A 15817-nucleotide genomic window follows, 5' to 3' on the forward strand; every position below is an offset into this window, starting at 1 on the left:
GCGCCACGTGACAAGGATGACGCGGGACCGTGATCTATATGACCTCATTTTCTTATTTTTGACGATTACTGTGTGACTTTTCCCACCGCGCTTGACACCCAACGACCAATAGTAGTAGTAGTAGTAGTAGTAGTAGTAGTAGTAGTAGTAGGAGTAGTAGTAGTAGTAGGGGAAAGCATAAGGAACAAATAGATAGTTGCATGTCGGATGCGATCATACCAGCACTAAAGCACCGGATCCCATCAGAACTCCGAAGTTAAGCGTGCTTGGGCGAGAGTAGTACTAGGATGGGTGACCTCCTGGGAAGTCCTCGTGTTGCATTCCCCTTTTTAAATATATTTTTGCGCCACGTGACAAGGATAACGCGGGAGCGTGATCTATATGACCTCATTTTCTTATTTTTGACGATTACTGTGTGACTTTTCCCACCGCGCTTGACACCCAACGACTAGTAGTAGTAGTAGTAGTAGGGGCAAGCATAAGGAACAAATAGATAGTTGCATGTCGGATGCGATCATACCAGCACTAAAGCACCGGATCCCATCAGAACTCCGAAGTTAAGCGTGCTTGGGCGAGAGTAGTACTAGGATGGGTGACCTCCTCGGAAGTCCTTGTGTTGCATTCCCCTTTTTAAATATATTTTTGCGCCACGTGACAAGGATGACGCGGGAGCGTGATCTATATGACCTCATTTTCTTATTTTTGACGATCACTGTGTGACTTTTCCCACCGCGCTTGAAACCCAACGACTAGTAGTAGTAGTGGTAGTAGTAGTAGTAGTAGTAGGGGCAAGCATAAGGAACAAATAGATAGTTGCATGTCGGATGCGATCATACCAGCACTAAAGCACCGGATCCCATCAGAACTCCGAAGTTAACCGTGCTTGGGCGAGAGTAGTACTAGGATGGGTGACCTCCTGGGAAGTCCTCGTGTTGCATTCCCCTTTTTAAATATATATTTGCGCCACGTGACAAGGATGACGCGGGACCGTGATCTATATGACCTCATTTTCTTATTTTTGACGATTACTGTGTGACTTTTCCCACCGCGCTTGACACCCAACGACTAGTAGTAGTAGTAGTAGTAGTAGTAGTAGGGGCAAGCATAAGGAACAAATAGATAGTTGCATGTCGGATGCGATCATACCAGCTCTAAAGCACCGGATCCCATCCGAACTCCGAAGTTAAGCGTGCTTGGGCGAGAGTAGTACTAGGATGGGTGACCTCCTGGGAAGTCCTCGTGTTGCATTCCCCTTTTTAAATATATTTTTGCGCCACGTGACAAGGATGACGCGGGAGCGTGATCTATATGACCTCATTTTCTTATTTTTGACGATTACTGTGTGACTTTTCCCACCGCGCTTGACACCCAACGACTAGTAGTAGTAGTAGTAGTAGGGGCAAGCATAAGGAACAAATAGATAGTTGCATGTCGGATGCGATCATACCAGCACTAAAGCACCGGATCCCATCAGAACTCCGAAGTTAAGCGTGCTTGGGCGAGAGTAGTACTAGGATGGGTGACCTCCTCGGAAGTCCTTGTGTTGCATTCCCCTTTTTAAATATATTTTTGCGCCACGTGACAAGGATGACGCGGGAGCGTGATCTATATGACCTCATTTTCTTATTTTTGACGATCACTGTGTGACTTTTCCCACCGCGCTTGAAACCCAACGACTAGTAGTAGTAGTGGTAGTAGTAGTAGTAGTAGGGGCAAGCATAAGGAACAAATAGATAGTTGCATGTCGGATGCGATCATACCAGCACTAAAGCACCGGATCCCATCAGAACTCCGAAGTTAACCGTGCTTGGGCGAGAGTAGTACTAGGATGGGTGACCTCCTGGGAAGTCCTCGTGTTGCATTCCCCTTTTTAAATATATTTTTGCGCCACGTGACAAGGATGACGCGGGACCGTGATCTATATGACCTCATTTTCTTATTTTTGACGATTACTGTGTGACTTTTCCCACCGCGCTTGACACCCAACGACTAGTAGTAGTAGTAGTAGTAGTAGTAGTAGTAGTAGTAGTAGTAGTAGTAGGGGCAAGCATAAGGAACAAATAGATAGTTGCATGTCGGATGCGATCATACCAGCTCTAAAGCACCGGATCCCATCCGAACTCCGAAGTTAAGCGTGCTTGGGCGAGAGTAGTACTAGGATGGGTGACCTCCTGGGAAGTCCTCGTGTTGCATTCCCCTTTTTAAATATATTTTTGCGCCACGTGACAAGGATGACGCGGGAGCGTGATCTATATGACCTCATTTTCTTATTTTTGACGATTACTGTGTGACTTTTCCCACCGCGCTTGACACCCAACGACTAGTAGTAGTAGTAGTAGTAGGGGCAAGCATAAGGAACAAATAGATAGTTGCATGTCGGATGCGATCATACCAGCACTAAAGCACCGGATCCCATCAGAACTCCGAAGTTAAGCGTGCTTGGGCGAGAGTAGTACTAGGATGGGTGACCTCCTCGGAAGTCCTTGTGTTGCATTCCCCTTTTTAAATATATTTTTGCGCCACGTGACAAGGATGACGCGGGAGCGTGATCTATATGACCTCATTTTCTTATTTTTGACGATCACTGTGTGACTTTTCCCACCGCGCTTGAAACCCAACGACTAGTAGTAGTAGTGGTAGTAGTAGTAGTAGTAGGGGCAAGCATAAGGAACAAATAGATAGTTGCATGTCGGATGCGATCATACCAGCACTAAAGCACCGGATCCCATCAGAACTCCGAAGTTAACCGTGCTTGGGCGAGAGTAGTACTAGGATGGGTGACCTCCTGGGAAGTCCTCGTGTTGCATTCCCCTTTTTAAATATATTTTTGCGCCACGTGACAAGGATGACGCGGGACCGTGATCTATATGACCTCATTTTCTTATTTTTGACGATTACTGTGTGACTTTTCCCACCGCGCTTGACACCCAACGACTAGTAGTAGTAGTAGTAGTAGTAGTAGTAGTAGTAGTAGTAGTAGTAGTAGGGGCAAGCATAAGGAACAAATAGATAGTTGCATGTCGGATGCGATCATACCAGCTCTAAAGCACCGGATCCCATCCGAACTCCGAAGTTAAGCGTGCTTGGGCGAGAGTAGTACTAGGATGGGTGACCTCCTGGGAAGTCCTCGTGTTGCATTCCCCTTTTTAAATATATTTTTGCGCCACGTGACAAGGATGACGCGGGAGCGTGATCTATATGACCTCATTTTCTTATTTTTGACGATTACTGTGTGACTTTTCCCACCGCGCTTGACACCCAACGACTAGTAGTAGTAGTAGTAGTAGGGGCAAGCATAAGGAACAAATAGATAGTTGCATGTCGGATGCGATCATACCAGCACTAAAGCACCGGATCCCATCAGAACTCCGAAGTTAAGCGTGCTTGGGCGAGAGTAGTACTAGGATGGGTGACCTCCTCGGAAGTCCTTGTGTTGCATTCCCCTTTTTAAATATATTTTTGCGCCACGTGACAAGGATGACGCGGGAGCGTGATCTATATGACCTCATTTTCTTATTTTTGACGATTACTGTGTGACTTTTCCCACCGCGCTTGAAACCCAACGACTAGTAGTAGTAGTGGTAGTAGTAGTAGTAGTAGGGGCAAGCATAAGGAACAAATAGATAGTTGCATGTCGGATGCGATCATACCAGCACTAAAGCACCGGATCCCATCAGAACTTCGAAGTTAACCGTGCTTGGGCGAGAGTAGTACTAGGATGGGTGACCTCCTGGGAAGTCCTCGTGTTGCATTCCCCTTTTTAAATATATTTTTGCGCCACGTGACAAGGATGACGCGGGACCGTGATCTATATGACCTCATTTTCTTATTTTTGACGATTACTGTGTGACTTTTCCCACCGCGCTTGACACCCAACGACTAGTAGTAGTAGTAGTAGTAGTAAGGGCAAGCATAAGGAACAAATAGATAGTTGCATGTCGGATTCGATCATACCAGCACTAAAGCACCGGATCCAATCAGAACTCTAAAGTTAAGCGTGCTTGGGCGAGAGTAGTACTAGGATGGGTGACCTCCTGGGAAGTCCTCGTGTTGCATTCCCCTTTTTAAATATATTTTTGCGCCACGTGACAAGGATGACGCGGGAGCGTGATCTATATGACCTCATTTTCTTATTTTTGACGATTACTGTGTGACTTTTCCCACCGCGCTTGACACCCAACGACTAGTAGTAGTAGTAGTAGTAGTAGTAGTAGTAGTAGGGGCAAGCATAAGGAACAAATAGATAGTTGCATGTCAGATGCGATCATACCAGCACTAAAGCACCGGATCCCATCAGAACTCCGAAGTTAAGCGTGCTTGGGCGAGAGTAGTACTAGGATGGGTGACCTCCTGGGAAGTCCTCGTGTTGCATTCCCCTTTTTAAATATATTTTTGCGCCACGTGACAAGGATGACGCGGGACCGTGATCTATATGACCTCATTTTCTTATTTTTGACGATTACTGTGTGACTTTTCCCACCGCGCTTGACACCCAACGACTAATAGTAGTAGTAGTAGTAGTAGTAGTAGTAGGAGTAGGAGTAGGAGTAGTAGTAGGGGAAAGCATAAGGAACAAATAGATAGTTGCATGTCGGATGCGATCATACCAGCACTAAAGCACCGGATCCCATCAGAACTTCGAAGTTAAGCGTGCTTGGGCGAGAGTAGTACTAGGATGGGTGACCTCCTGGGAAGTCCTCGTGTTGCATTCCTCTTTTTAAATATATTTTTGCGCCACGTGACAAGGATGACGCGGGAGCGTGATCTATATGACCTCATTTTCTTATTTTTGACGATTACTGTGTGACTTTTCCCACCGCGCTTGACACCCAACGACTAGTAGTAGTAGTAGTAGTAGGGGCAAGCATAAGGAACAAATAGATAGTTGCATGTCGGATGCGATCATACCAGCACTAAAGCACGGGATCCCATCAGAACTACGAAGTTAAGCGTGCTTGTGCGAGAGTAGTACTAGGATGGGTGACCTCCTGGGAAGTCCTCGTGTTGCATTCCCCTTTTTAAATATATTTTTGCGCCACGTGACAAGGATGACGCGGGACCGTGATCTATATGACCTCATTTTCTTATTTTTGACGATTACTGTGTGACTTTTCCCACCGCGCTTGACACCCAACGACTAATAGTAGTAGTAGTAGTAGTAGTAGTAGTAGTAGGAGTAGTAGTAGTAGTAGGGGAAAGCATAAGGAACAAATAGATAGTTGCATGTCGGATGCGATCATACCAACACTAAAGCACCGGATCCCATCAGAACTCCGAAGTTAAGCGTGCTTGGGCGAGAGTAGTACTAGGATGGGTGACCTCCTGGGAAGTCCTCGTGTTGCATTCCCCTTGTTAAATATATTTTTGCGCCACGTGACAAGGATGACGCGGGAACGTGATCTATATGACCTCATTTTCTTATTTTTGACGATTACTGTGTGACTTTTCCCACCGCGCTTGACACCCAACGACTAATAGTAGTAGTAGTAGTAGTAGTAGTAGTAGTAGTAGTAGTAGTAGTAGGAGTAGTAGTAGTAGGGGAAAGCATAAGGAACAAATAGATAGTTGCATGTCGGATGCGATCATACCAGCACTAAAGCACCGGATCCCATCAGAACTTCGAAGTTAAGCGTGCTTGGGCGAGAGTAGTACTAGGATGGGTGACCTCCTGGGAAGTCCTCGTGTTGCATTCCCCTTTTTAAATATATTTTTGCGCCACGTGACAAGGATGACGCGGGAGTGTGATCTATATGACCTCATTTTCTTATTTTTGACGATTACTGTGTGACTTTTTCCACCGCGCTTGACACCCAACGACTAGTAGTAGTAGTAGTAGTAGGGGCAAGCATAAGGAACAAATAGATAGTTGCATGTCGGATGCGATCATACCAGCACTAAAGCACCGGATCCCATCAGAACTCCGAAGTTAAGCGTGCTTGGGCGAGAGTAGTACTAGGATGGGTGACCTCCTGGGAAGTCCTCGTGTTGCATTCCCCTTTTTAAATATATTTTTGCGCCACGTGACAAGGATGACGCGGGACCGTGATCTATATGACCTCATTTTCTTATTTTTGACGATTACTGTGTGACTTTTCCCACCGCGCTTGACACCAACGACTAATAGTAGTAGTAGTAGTAGTAGTAGTAGTAGTAGTAGTAGTAGGAGTAGTAGTAGTAGTAGGGGAAAGCATAAGGAACAAATAGATAGTTGCATGTCGGATGCGATCATACCAGCACTAAAGCACCGGATCCCATCAGAACTCCGAAGTTAAGCGTGCTTGGGCGAGAGTAGTACTAGGATGGGTGACCTCCTAGGAAGTCCTCGTGTTGCATTCCCCTTTTTAGATATATTTTTGCGCCACGTGACAAGGATGACGCGGGACCGTGATCTATATGACCTCATTTTCTTATTTTTGACGATTACTGTGTGACTTTTCCCACCGCGCTTGACACCCAACGACTAATAGTAGTAGTAGTAGTAGTAGTAGTAGTAGTAGTAGGAGTAGTAGTAGTAGTAGTGGAAACCATAAGGAACAAATAGATAGTTGCATGTCGGATGCGATCATACCAGCACTAAAGCACCGGATCCCATCAGAACTCCGAAGTTAACCGTGCTTGGGCGAGAGTAGTACTAGGATGGGTGACCTCCTCGGAAGTCCTCGTGTTGCATTCCCCTTTTTAAATATATTTTTGCGCCACGTGACAAGGATGACGCGGGAGCGTGATCTATATGACCTCATTTTCTTATTTTTGACAATTACTGTGTGACTTTTCCCACCGCGCTTGAAACCCAACGACTAGTAGTAGTAGTGGTAGTAGTAGTAGTAGTAGTAGTAGGGGCAAACATAAGGAACAAATAGATAGTTGCATGTCGGATGCGATCATACCAGCACTAAAGCACCGGATCAGGAAGTCCTCGTGTTGCATTCCCCTTTTTAAATATATTTTTGCGCCACGTGACAAGGATGACGCGGGACCGTGATCTATATGACCTCATTTTCTTATTTTTGACGATTATTGTGTGACTTTTCCCACCGCGCTTGACACCCAACGACTAGTAGTAGTAGTAGTAGTAGTAGTAAGGGCAAGCATAAGGAACAAATAGATAGTTGCATGTCGGATCCGATCATACCAACACTAAAGCACCGGATCCCATCAGAACTCTGAAGTTAAGCGTGCTTGGGCGAGAGTAGTACTAGGATGGGTGACCTCCTGGGAAGTCCTCGTGTTGCATTCCCCTTTTTAAATATATTTTTGCGCCACGTGACAAGGATGACGCGGGAGCGTGATCTATATGACCTCATTTTCTTATTTTTGACGATTACTGTGTGACTTTTCCCACCGCGCTTGATACCCAACGACTAGTAGTAGTAGTGGTAGTAGTAGTAGTAGTAGTAGGGGAAAGCATAAGGAACAAATAGATAGTTGCATGTCGGATGCGATCATACTAGCACTAAAGCACCGGATCCCATCAGAACTCCGAAGTTAAGCGTGCTTGGGCGAGAGTAGTACTAGGATGGGTGACCTCCTGGGAAGTCCTCGTGTTGCATTCCCCTTTTTAAATATATTTTTGCGCCACGTGACAAGGATGACGCGGGACCGTGATCTATATGACCTCATTTTCTTATTTTTGACGATTACTGTGTGACTTTTCCCACCGCGCTTGACACCCAACGACTAGTAGTAGTAGTAGTAGTAGGGGCAAGCATAAGGAACAAATAGATAGTTGCATGTCGGATGCGATCATACCAGCACTAAAGCACCGGATCCCATCAGAACTCCGAAGTTAAGCGTGCTTGGGCGAGAGTAGTACTAGGATGGGTGACCTCCTGGGAAGTCCTCGTGTTGCATTCCCCTTTTTAAATATATTTTTGCGCCACGTGACAAGGATGACGCGGGAGCGTGATCTATATGACCTCATTTTCTTATTTTTGACGATTACTGTGTGACTTTTCCCACCGCGCTTGACACCCAACGACTAGTAGTAGTAGTAGTAATAGTAGTAGTAGTTGTAGTAGGGGCCAGCATAAGGAACAAATAGATAGTTGCATGTCGGATGTGATCATACCAGCACTAAAGCACCGGATCCCATCAGAACTCCGAAGTTAAGCGTGCTTGGGCGAGAGTAGTACTAGGATGGGTGACCTCGTGGGAAGTCCTTGTGTTGCATTCCCCTTTTTAAATATATTTTTGCGCCACGTGACAAGGATGACGCGGGAGCGTGATCTATATGACCTCATTTTCTTATTTTTGACGATTACTGTGTGACTTTTCCCACCACGCTTGACACCCAACGACTAGTAGTAGTAGTGGTAGTAGTAGTAGTAGTAGGGGCAAGCATAAGGAACAAATAGATAGTTGCATGTCGGATGCGATCATAGCAGCACTAAAGCACCGGATCCCATCAGAACTCCGAAGTTAAGCGTGCTTGGGCGAGAGTAGTACTAGGATGGGTGACCTCCTGGGAAGTCCTCGTGTTGCATTCCCTTTTTTAAATATATTTTTGCGCCACGTGACAAGGATGACGCGGGAGCGTGATCTATATGACCTCATTTTCTTATTTATGACGATTACTGTGTGACTTTTCCCACCGCGCTTGACACCCAACGACTAGTAGTAGTAGTAGTAGTAAGGGCAAGCATAAGGAACAAATATATAGTTGCATGTCGGATGCGATCATACCAGCACTAAAGCACCGGATCCCATCAGAACTCCGAAGTTAAGCGTGCTTGGGCGAGAGTAGTACTAGGATGGGTGACCTCCTGGGAAGTCCTCGTGTTGCATTCCCCTTTTTAAATATATTTTTGCGCCACGTGACAAGGATGATGCGGGAGCGTGATCTATATGACCTCATTTTCTTATTTTTGACGATTACTGTGTGACTTTTCCCACCGCGCTTGACACCCAACGACTAGTAGTAGTAGTAGTAGTAGTAGTAGTAGTAGGGGCAAGCATAAGGAACAAATAGATAGTTGCATGTCGGATGCGATCATACCAGCACTAAAGCACCGGATCCCATCAGAACTCCGAAGTTAAGCGTGCTTGGGCGAGAGTAGTACTAGGATGGGTGACCTCTATTTTTGCGCCACGTGACAAGGATGACGCGGGAGCGTGATCTATATGACCTCATTTTCTTATTTTTGACGATTACTGTGTGACTTTTCCCACCGCGCTTGACACCCAACGACTAGTAGTAGTAGTAGTAGTAGTAGTAGTAGTAGTAGTAGTAGTAGTAGTAGTAGTAGTAGTAGTAGTAGTAGTAGTAGTAGTAGTAGTAGTAGTAGTAGTTGTAGTAGTAGTAGTAGTAGGGGCAAGCATAAGGAACAAATAGATAGTTGCATGTCGGATGCGATCATACCAGCACTAAAGCACCGGATCTCATCAGAACTCCGAAGTTAAGCGTGCTTGGGCGAGAGTAGTACTAGGATGGGTGACCTCCTGGGAAGTCCTCGTGTTGCATTCCCCTTTTTAAATATATTTTTGCGCCACGTGACAAGGATGACGCGGGAGCGTGATCTATATGACCTCATTTTCTTATTTTTGACGATCACTGTGTGACTTTTCCCACCGCGCTTGACACCCAACGACTAGTAGTAGTAGTAGTAGTAGGGGCAAGCATAAGGAACAAATAGATAGTTGCATGTCGGATGCGATCACACCAGCACTAAAGCACCGGATCTCATCAGAACTCCGAAGTTAAGCGTGCTTGGGCGAGAGTAGTACTAGGATGGGTGACCTCCTGGGAAGTCCTCGTGTTGCATTCCCCTTTTTAAATATATTTTTGCGCCACGTGACAAGGATGACGCGGGAGCGTGATCTATATGACCTCATTTTCTTATTTTTGACGATTACTGTGTGATTTTTCCCACCGCGCTTGACACCCAACGACTAGTAGTAGTAGCAGTAGTAGTAGTAGTAGGGGCAAGCATAAGGAACAAATAGATAGTTGCATGTCGGATGCGATCATACCAGCACTAAAGCACCGGATCCCATCAGAACTCCGAAGTTAAGCGTGCTTGGGCGAGAGTAGTACTAGGATGGGTGACCTCCTGGGAAGTCCTCGTGTTGCATTCCCCTTTTTAAATATATTTTTGCGCCACGTGACAAGGATGACGCGGGAGCGTGATCTATATGACCTCATTTTCTTATTTTTGACGATTACTGTGTGACTTTTCCCACCGTGCTTGACACCCAACGACTAGTAGTAGTAGTAGGGGCAAGCATAAGGAACAAATAGATAGTTGCATGTCGGATGCGATCATACCAGCACTAAAGCACCGGATCCCATCAGAACTACGAAGTTAAGCGTGCTTGGGCGAGAGTAGTACTAGGATGGGTGACCTCCTGGGAAGTCCTCGTGTTGCATTCCCCTTTTTAAATATATTTTTGCGCCACGTGACAAGGATGACGCGGGAGCGTGATCTATATGACCTCACTTTCTTATTTTTGACGATTACTGTGTGACTTTTCCCACCGCGCTTGACACCCAACGACTAGTAGTAGTAGTAGTAGTAGTAGTAGTAGTAGTAATAGGGGCAAGCATAAGGAACAAATAGATAGTTGCATGTCGGATGCGATCATACGAGCACTAAAGCACCGGATCCCATCAGAACTCCGAAGTTAAGCGTGCTTGGGCGAGAGTAGTACTAGGATGGGTGACCTCTATTTTTGCGCCACGTGACAAGGATGACGCGGGAGCGTGATCTATATGACCTCATTTTCTTATTTTTGACGATTACTGTGTGACTTTTCCCACCGCGCTTGACACCCAACGACTAGTAGTAGTAGTAGTAGTAGTAGTAGTAGTAGTAGTAGTAGTAGGGGCAAGCATAAGGAACAAATAGATAGTTGCATGTCGGATGCGATCATACCAGCACTAAAGCACCGGATCCCATCAGAACTCCGAAGTTAAGCGTGCTTGGGCGAGAGTAGTACTAGGATGGGTGACCTCCTGGGAAGTCCTCGTGTTGCATTCCCCTTTTTAAATATATTTTTGCGCCACGTGACAAGGATGACGCGGGAGCGTGATCTATATGACCTCATTTTCTTATTTTTGACGATTACTGTGTGACTTTTCCCACCGTGCTTGACACCCAACGACTAGTAGTAGTAGTAGGGGCAAGCATAAGGAACAAATAGATAGTTGCATGTCGGATGCGATCATACCAGCACTAAAGCACCGGATCCCATCAGAACTACGAAGTTAAGCGTGCTTGGGCGAGAGTAGTACTAGGATGGGTGACCTCCTGGGAAGTCCTCGTGTTGCATTCCCCTTTTTAAATATATTTTTGCGCCACGTGACAAGGATGACGCGGGAGCGTGATCTATATGACCTCACTTTCTTATTTTTGACGATTACTGTGTGACTTTTCCCACCGCGCTTGACACCCAACGACTAGTAGTAGTAGTAGTAGTAGTAGTAGTAGTAATAGGGGCAAGCATAAGGAACAAATAGATAGTTGCATGTCGGATGCGATCATACGAGCACTAAAGCACCGGATCCCATCAGAACTCCGAAGTTAAGCGTGCTTGGGCGAGAGTAGTACTAGGATGGTGACCTCTATTTTTGCGCCACGTGACAAGGATGACGCGGGAGCGTGATCTATATGACCTCATTTTCTTATTTTTGACGATTACTGTGTGACTTTTCCCACCGCGCTTGACACCCAACGACTAGTAGTAGTAGTAGTAGTAGTAGTAGTAGTAGTAGTAGTAGTAGTAGTAGTAGTAGTAGTAGTAGTAGGGGCAAGCATAAGGAACAAATAGATAGTTGCATGTCCGATGCGATCATACCAGCACTAAAGCACCGGATCCCATCAGAACTCCAAAGTTAAGCGTGCTTGGGCGAGAGTAGTACTAGGATGGGTGACCTCCTGGGAAGTCCTCGTGTTGCATTCCCCTTTTTAAATATATTTTTGCGCCACGTGACAAGGATGACGCGGGAGCGTGATCTATATGACCTCATTTCCTTATTTTTGACGATTACTGTGTGACTTTTCCCACCGCGCTTGACACCCAACGACTAGTAGTAGTAGTAGTAGTAGTAGTAGTAGTAGTAGTAGTAGTAGTAGTAGTAGTAGTAGTAGTAGTAGTAGTAGTAGTAGTAGTAGTAGTAGTAGTAGTAGTAGTAGTAGTAGTAGTAGTAGTAGTAGTAGTAGTAGGGGAAAGCATAAGGAACAAATAGATAGTTGCATGTCGGATGCGATCATACCAGCACTAAAGCACCGGATCCCATCAGAACTCCGAAGTTAAGCGTGCTTGGGCGAGAGTAGTACTAGGATGGGTGACCTCCTGGGAAGTCCTCGTGTTGCAATCCCCTTTTTAAATATATTTTTGCGCCACGTGACAAGGATGACGCGGGAGCGTGATCTATATGACCTCATTTTCTTATTTTTGACGATTACTGTGTGACTTTTCCCACCGCGCTTGACACCCAACGACTAGTAGTAGTAGTAGTAGTAGTAGTAGTAGTAGTAGGGGCAAGCATAAGTAACAAATAGATAGTTGCATGTCGGATGCGATCATACCAGCACTAAAGCACCGGATCCCATCAGAACTCCGAAGTTAAGCGTGCTTGGGCGACCTCCTGGGAAGTCCTCGTGTTGCATTCCCCTTTTTAAATATATTTTTGCGCCACGTGACAAGGATGGCGCGGGAGCGTGATCTATATGACCTCATTTTCTTATTTTTGACGATTACTGTGTGACTTTTCCCACCGCGCTTGACACCCAACGACTAGTAGTAGTAGTGGTAGTAGTAGTAGTAGTAGGGGCAAGAATAAGGAACAAATAGATAGTTGCATGTCTGATCCGATCATACCAGCACTAAAGCATCGGATCCCATCAGAACTCCGAAGTTAAGCGTGCTTGGGCTAAAGTAGTACTAGGATGGGTGACCTCCTGGGAAGTCCTCGTGTTGCATTCCCCTTTTTAAATATATTTTTGCGCCACGTGACAAGGATGACGCGGGAGCGTGATCTATATGACCTCATTTTCTTATTTTTGACGATTACTGTGTGACTTTTCCCACCGCGCTTGACACCCAACGACTAGTAGTAGTAGTAGTAGTACGGGAAAGCATAAGGAACAAATAGATAGTTGCATGTCGGATGCGATCATAACAGCACTAAAGCATCGGATCCCATCAGAACTCCGAAGTTAAGCGTGCTCGGGCGGGAGTAGTACTAGGATGGGTGACCTCCTGGGAAGTCCTCGTGTTGCATTCCCCTTTTTAAATATATTTTTGCGCCACGTGACGAGGATGACGCGGGAGCGTGATCTATATGACCTCATTTTCTTATTTTTGACGATTACTGTGTGACTTTTCCCACCGTGCTTGACACCCAACGACTAGTAGTAGTAGTAGTAGTAGTAGGGGCAAGCATAAAGAACAAATAGATAGTTGCATGTCGGATGCGATCATACCAGCACTAAAGCACCGGATCCCATCAGAACTCCAAAGTTAAGCGTGCTTGGGCGAGAGTAGTACTAGGATGGGTGACCTCCTGGGAAGTCCTCGTGTTGCATTCCCCTTTTTAAATATATTTTTGCGCCACGTGACAAGGATGACGCGGGAGCGTGATCTATATGACCTCATTTTCTTATTTTTGACGATTACTGTGTGACTTTTCCCACCGTGCTTGACACCCAACGACTAGTAGTAGTAGTAGTAGTAGGGGCAAGCATAAGGAACAAAAAGATAGTTGCATGTCGGATGCGATCATAACAGCACTAAAGCACCGGATCCCATCAGAACTCCGAAGTTAAGCGTGCTTGGGCGAGAGTAGTACTAGGATGGGTGACCTCCTGGGAAGTCCTCGTGTTGCATTCCCCTTTTTAAATATATTTTTGCGCCACGTGACAAGGATGACGCGGGAGCGTGATCTATATGACCTCATTTTCTTATTTTTGACGATTACTGTGTGACTTTTCCCACCGTGCTTGACACCCAACGACTAGTAGTAGTAGTAGTAGTAGGGGCAAGCATAAGGAACAAAAAGATAGTTGCATGTCGGATGCGATCATAACAGCACTAAAGCACCGGATCCCATCAGAACTCCGAAGTTAAGCGTGCTTGGGCGAGAGTAGTACTAGGATGGGTGACCTCCTGGGAAGTCCTCGTGTTGCATTCCCCTTTTTAAATATATTTTTGCGCCACGTGACAAGGATGACGCGGGAGCGTGATCTATATGACCTCATTTACTTATTTTTGACGATTACTGTGTGACTTTTCCCACCGCGCTTGACACCCAACGACTAGTAGTAGTAGTAGTAGTAGTAGTAGTAGTAGTAGGGGCAAGCATAAGGAACAAATAGATAGTTGCATGTTGGATGCGATCATACCAGCACTAAAGCACCGGATCCCATCAGAACTCCGAAGTTAAGCGTGCTTGGGCGAGAGTAGTACTAGGATGGGTGACCTCCTGGGAAGTCCTCGTGTTGCATTCCCCTTTTTAAATATATTTTTGCGCCACGTGACAAGGATGACGCGGGACCGTGATCTATATGACCTCATTTTCTTATTTTTGACGATTACTGTGTGACTTTTCCCACCGCGCTTGACACCCAACGACTAGTAGTAGTAGTAGTAGTAGGGGCAAGCATAAGGAACAAATAGATAGTTGCATGTCGGATGCGATCATACCAGCACTAAAGCACGGGATCCCATCAGAACTCCGAAGTTAAGCGTGCTTGGGCGAGAGTAGTACTAGGATGGGTGACCTCCTTGGAAGTCCTCGTGTTGCATTCCCCTTTTTAAATATATTTTTGCGCCACGTGACAAGGATGACGCGGGAGCGTGATCTATATGACCTCATTTTCTTATTTTTGACGATTACTGTGTGACTTTTCCCACCGCGCTTGACACCCAACGACTAGTAGTAGTAGTAGTAGTAGGGGCAAGCATAAGGAACAAATAGATAGTTGCATGTCGGATGCGATCATACCAGCACTAAAGCATCGGATCCCATCAGAACTCCGTAGTTAAGCGTGCTTGGGCGAAAGTAGTACTAGGATGGGTGACCTCCTGGGAAGTCCTCGTGTTGCATTCCCCTTTTTAAATATATTTTTGCTCCACGTGACAAGGATGACGCGGGAGCGTGATCTATATGACCTCATTTTCTTATTTTTGACGATTACTGTGTGACTTTTCCCACCGCGCTTGACACCCAACGACTAGTAGTAGTAGTAGTAGGGGCAAGCATAAGGAACAAATAGATAGTTGGATGTCGGATGCGATCATACCAGCACTAAAGCACCGGATCCCATCAGAACTCCGAAGTTAAGCGTGCTTGGGCGAGAGTAGTACTAGGATGGGTGACCTCCTGGGAAGTCCTCGTGTTGCATTCCCCTTTTTAAATATATTTTTGCGCCACGTGACAAGGATGACGCGGGAGCGTGATCTATATGACCTCATTTTCTTATTTTTGACGATTACTGTGTGACTTTTCCCACCGTGCTTGACACCCAACGACTAGTAGTAGTAGTAGTAGTAGGGGCAAGCATAAGGAACAAATAGATAGTTGCATGTCGGATGCGATCATAACAGCACTAAAGCACCGGATCCCATCAGAACTCCGAAGTTAAGCGTGCTTGGGCGAGAGTAGTACTAGGATGGGTGACCTCTTGGGAAGTCCTCGTGTTGCATTCCCCTTTTTAAATATATTTTTGCGCCACGTGACAAGGATGACGCGGGAGCGTGATCTATATGACCTCATTTACTTATTTTTGACGATTACTGTGTGACTTTTCCCACCGCGCTTGACACCCAACGACTAGTAGTAGTAGTAGTAGTAGTAGTAGTAGTAGTAGTAGTAGTA

At 45.8% G+C, this 15817-nt stretch overlaps 45 non-coding genes and 3 pseudogenes across 45 annotated transcripts; all 48 read left to right on the forward strand.

Moving 5' to 3' along the window:
• The first annotated feature begins 205 nt into the window (after nt 1-205).
• On the forward strand, nt 206-324 carry LOC123436026. Its single transcript, XR_006627264.1, has one exon. It is a non-coding gene; the product is annotated as a 5S ribosomal RNA (ribosomal RNA).
• Nucleotides 325-506: 182 nt separating this feature from the next.
• Nucleotides 507-625, forward strand: LOC123437470. The gene has a single exon (XR_006628648.1). It is a non-coding gene; the product is annotated as a 5S ribosomal RNA (ribosomal RNA).
• A 197-nt stretch (nt 626-822) lies between these two features.
• Nucleotides 823-941, forward strand: LOC123436362. The gene has a single exon (XR_006627590.1). It is a non-coding gene; the product is annotated as a 5S ribosomal RNA (ribosomal RNA).
• A 191-nt stretch (nt 942-1132) lies between these two features.
• On the forward strand, nt 1133-1251 carry LOC123435684. The gene has a single exon (XR_006626936.1). It is a non-coding gene; the product is annotated as a 5S ribosomal RNA (ribosomal RNA).
• Nucleotides 1252-1433: 182 nt separating this feature from the next.
• On the forward strand, nt 1434-1552 carry LOC123437471. Its single transcript, XR_006628649.1, has one exon. It is a non-coding gene; the product is annotated as a 5S ribosomal RNA (ribosomal RNA).
• Nucleotides 1553-1746: 194 nt separating this feature from the next.
• LOC123436363 lies at nt 1747-1865 on the forward strand. The gene has a single exon (XR_006627591.1). It is a non-coding gene; the product is annotated as a 5S ribosomal RNA (ribosomal RNA).
• Nucleotides 1866-2077: 212 nt separating this feature from the next.
• LOC123435685 lies at nt 2078-2196 on the forward strand. The gene has a single exon (XR_006626937.1). It is a non-coding gene; the product is annotated as a 5S ribosomal RNA (ribosomal RNA).
• A 182-nt stretch (nt 2197-2378) lies between these two features.
• Nucleotides 2379-2497, forward strand: LOC123437472. The gene has a single exon (XR_006628650.1). It is a non-coding gene; the product is annotated as a 5S ribosomal RNA (ribosomal RNA).
• Nucleotides 2498-2691: 194 nt separating this feature from the next.
• On the forward strand, nt 2692-2810 carry LOC123436364. The gene has a single exon (XR_006627592.1). It is a non-coding gene; the product is annotated as a 5S ribosomal RNA (ribosomal RNA).
• A 212-nt stretch (nt 2811-3022) lies between these two features.
• On the forward strand, nt 3023-3141 carry LOC123435686. The gene has a single exon (XR_006626938.1). It is a non-coding gene; the product is annotated as a 5S ribosomal RNA (ribosomal RNA).
• Nucleotides 3142-3323: 182 nt separating this feature from the next.
• On the forward strand, nt 3324-3442 carry LOC123437473. Its single transcript, XR_006628651.1, has one exon. It is a non-coding gene; the product is annotated as a 5S ribosomal RNA (ribosomal RNA).
• Nucleotides 3443-3636: 194 nt separating this feature from the next.
• Nucleotides 3637-3755, forward strand: LOC123438524. The gene has a single exon (XR_006629660.1). It is a non-coding gene; the product is annotated as a 5S ribosomal RNA (ribosomal RNA).
• Nucleotides 3756-3940: 185 nt separating this feature from the next.
• On the forward strand, nt 3941-4059 carry LOC123433186. Its single transcript, XR_006624730.1, has one exon. It is a non-coding gene; the product is annotated as a 5S ribosomal RNA (ribosomal RNA).
• A 197-nt stretch (nt 4060-4256) lies between these two features.
• Nucleotides 4257-4375, forward strand: LOC123435840. The gene has a single exon (XR_006627085.1). It is a non-coding gene; the product is annotated as a 5S ribosomal RNA (ribosomal RNA).
• Nucleotides 4376-4593: 218 nt separating this feature from the next.
• On the forward strand, nt 4594-4712 carry LOC123436484. Its single transcript, XR_006627707.1, has one exon. It is a non-coding gene; the product is annotated as a 5S ribosomal RNA (ribosomal RNA).
• Nucleotides 4713-4894: 182 nt separating this feature from the next.
• LOC123433109 lies at nt 4895-5013 on the forward strand. Its single transcript, XR_006624662.1, has one exon. It is a non-coding gene; the product is annotated as a 5S ribosomal RNA (ribosomal RNA).
• A 215-nt stretch (nt 5014-5228) lies between these two features.
• On the forward strand, nt 5229-5347 carry LOC123437406. Its single transcript, XR_006628588.1, has one exon. It is a non-coding gene; the product is annotated as a 5S ribosomal RNA (ribosomal RNA).
• A 227-nt stretch (nt 5348-5574) lies between these two features.
• On the forward strand, nt 5575-5693 carry LOC123436485. The gene has a single exon (XR_006627708.1). It is a non-coding gene; the product is annotated as a 5S ribosomal RNA (ribosomal RNA).
• Nucleotides 5694-5875: 182 nt separating this feature from the next.
• LOC123436038 lies at nt 5876-5994 on the forward strand. The gene has a single exon (XR_006627276.1). It is a non-coding gene; the product is annotated as a 5S ribosomal RNA (ribosomal RNA).
• A 223-nt stretch (nt 5995-6217) lies between these two features.
• Nucleotides 6218-6336, forward strand: LOC123435543. The gene has a single exon (XR_006626789.1). It is a non-coding gene; the product is annotated as a 5S ribosomal RNA (ribosomal RNA).
• Nucleotides 6337-6554: 218 nt separating this feature from the next.
• On the forward strand, nt 6555-6673 carry LOC123438416. The gene has a single exon (XR_006629559.1). It is a non-coding gene; the product is annotated as a 5S ribosomal RNA (ribosomal RNA).
• A 445-nt stretch (nt 6674-7118) lies between these two features.
• On the forward strand, nt 7119-7237 carry LOC123432835. Its single transcript, XR_006624406.1, has one exon. It is a non-coding gene; the product is annotated as a 5S ribosomal RNA (ribosomal RNA).
• A 197-nt stretch (nt 7238-7434) lies between these two features.
• LOC123435624 lies at nt 7435-7553 on the forward strand. Its single transcript, XR_006626868.1, has one exon. It is a non-coding gene; the product is annotated as a 5S ribosomal RNA (ribosomal RNA).
• Nucleotides 7554-7735: 182 nt separating this feature from the next.
• Nucleotides 7736-7854, forward strand: LOC123436050. Its single transcript, XR_006627288.1, has one exon. It is a non-coding gene; the product is annotated as a 5S ribosomal RNA (ribosomal RNA).
• A 200-nt stretch (nt 7855-8054) lies between these two features.
• LOC123437017 lies at nt 8055-8173 on the forward strand. The gene has a single exon (XR_006628221.1). It is a non-coding gene; the product is annotated as a 5S ribosomal RNA (ribosomal RNA).
• A 194-nt stretch (nt 8174-8367) lies between these two features.
• Nucleotides 8368-8486, forward strand: LOC123437696. The gene has a single exon (XR_006628871.1). It is a non-coding gene; the product is annotated as a 5S ribosomal RNA (ribosomal RNA).
• A 182-nt stretch (nt 8487-8668) lies between these two features.
• LOC123436062 lies at nt 8669-8787 on the forward strand. Its single transcript, XR_006627299.1, has one exon. It is a non-coding gene; the product is annotated as a 5S ribosomal RNA (ribosomal RNA).
• Nucleotides 8788-8981: 194 nt separating this feature from the next.
• On the forward strand, nt 8982-9094 carry LOC123433471 (annotated as a pseudogene).
• A 250-nt stretch (nt 9095-9344) lies between these two features.
• Nucleotides 9345-9463, forward strand: LOC123435332. The gene has a single exon (XR_006626587.1). It is a non-coding gene; the product is annotated as a 5S ribosomal RNA (ribosomal RNA).
• Nucleotides 9464-9645: 182 nt separating this feature from the next.
• On the forward strand, nt 9646-9764 carry LOC123437245. Its single transcript, XR_006628437.1, has one exon. It is a non-coding gene; the product is annotated as a 5S ribosomal RNA (ribosomal RNA).
• A 191-nt stretch (nt 9765-9955) lies between these two features.
• LOC123436074 lies at nt 9956-10074 on the forward strand. The gene has a single exon (XR_006627310.1). It is a non-coding gene; the product is annotated as a 5S ribosomal RNA (ribosomal RNA).
• A 176-nt stretch (nt 10075-10250) lies between these two features.
• Nucleotides 10251-10369, forward strand: LOC123438292. Its single transcript, XR_006629443.1, has one exon. It is a non-coding gene; the product is annotated as a 5S ribosomal RNA (ribosomal RNA).
• Nucleotides 10370-10569: 200 nt separating this feature from the next.
• On the forward strand, nt 10570-10682 carry LOC123433589 (annotated as a pseudogene).
• A 175-nt stretch (nt 10683-10857) lies between these two features.
• LOC123436085 lies at nt 10858-10976 on the forward strand. Its single transcript, XR_006627321.1, has one exon. It is a non-coding gene; the product is annotated as a 5S ribosomal RNA (ribosomal RNA).
• A 176-nt stretch (nt 10977-11152) lies between these two features.
• Nucleotides 11153-11271, forward strand: LOC123438293. The gene has a single exon (XR_006629444.1). It is a non-coding gene; the product is annotated as a 5S ribosomal RNA (ribosomal RNA).
• A 508-nt stretch (nt 11272-11779) lies between these two features.
• LOC123438607 lies at nt 11780-11898 on the forward strand. Its single transcript, XR_006629742.1, has one exon. It is a non-coding gene; the product is annotated as a 5S ribosomal RNA (ribosomal RNA).
• Nucleotides 11899-12197: 299 nt separating this feature from the next.
• LOC123436138 lies at nt 12198-12316 on the forward strand. The gene has a single exon (XR_006627372.1). It is a non-coding gene; the product is annotated as a 5S ribosomal RNA (ribosomal RNA).
• Nucleotides 12317-12513: 197 nt separating this feature from the next.
• Nucleotides 12514-12611, forward strand: LOC123433536 (annotated as a pseudogene).
• A 194-nt stretch (nt 12612-12805) lies between these two features.
• On the forward strand, nt 12806-12924 carry LOC123433318. The gene has a single exon (XR_006624846.1). It is a non-coding gene; the product is annotated as a 5S ribosomal RNA (ribosomal RNA).
• A 182-nt stretch (nt 12925-13106) lies between these two features.
• LOC123432329 lies at nt 13107-13225 on the forward strand. Its single transcript, XR_006623918.1, has one exon. It is a non-coding gene; the product is annotated as a 5S ribosomal RNA (ribosomal RNA).
• A 185-nt stretch (nt 13226-13410) lies between these two features.
• Nucleotides 13411-13529, forward strand: LOC123436058. The gene has a single exon (XR_006627295.1). It is a non-coding gene; the product is annotated as a 5S ribosomal RNA (ribosomal RNA).
• Nucleotides 13530-13711: 182 nt separating this feature from the next.
• Nucleotides 13712-13830, forward strand: LOC123437868. Its single transcript, XR_006629034.1, has one exon. It is a non-coding gene; the product is annotated as a 5S ribosomal RNA (ribosomal RNA).
• Nucleotides 13831-14012: 182 nt separating this feature from the next.
• LOC123437869 lies at nt 14013-14131 on the forward strand. The gene has a single exon (XR_006629035.1). It is a non-coding gene; the product is annotated as a 5S ribosomal RNA (ribosomal RNA).
• Nucleotides 14132-14328: 197 nt separating this feature from the next.
• Nucleotides 14329-14447, forward strand: LOC123436097. The gene has a single exon (XR_006627333.1). It is a non-coding gene; the product is annotated as a 5S ribosomal RNA (ribosomal RNA).
• Nucleotides 14448-14629: 182 nt separating this feature from the next.
• On the forward strand, nt 14630-14748 carry LOC123438436. Its single transcript, XR_006629578.1, has one exon. It is a non-coding gene; the product is annotated as a 5S ribosomal RNA (ribosomal RNA).
• A 182-nt stretch (nt 14749-14930) lies between these two features.
• Nucleotides 14931-15049, forward strand: LOC123432039. The gene has a single exon (XR_006623641.1). It is a non-coding gene; the product is annotated as a 5S ribosomal RNA (ribosomal RNA).
• A 179-nt stretch (nt 15050-15228) lies between these two features.
• LOC123436108 lies at nt 15229-15347 on the forward strand. Its single transcript, XR_006627344.1, has one exon. It is a non-coding gene; the product is annotated as a 5S ribosomal RNA (ribosomal RNA).
• A 182-nt stretch (nt 15348-15529) lies between these two features.
• Nucleotides 15530-15648, forward strand: LOC123438334. Its single transcript, XR_006629483.1, has one exon. It is a non-coding gene; the product is annotated as a 5S ribosomal RNA (ribosomal RNA).
• The last annotated feature ends 169 nt before the right edge of the window (nt 15649-15817 follow it).

The sequence above is a fragment of the Hordeum vulgare genome, chromosome 2H (genome assembly GCF_904849725.1).
Source record: "Hordeum vulgare subsp. vulgare chromosome 2H, MorexV3_pseudomolecules_assembly, whole genome shotgun sequence".
Lineage (NCBI taxonomy): Eukaryota > Viridiplantae > Streptophyta > Magnoliopsida > Poales > Poaceae > Hordeum > Hordeum vulgare.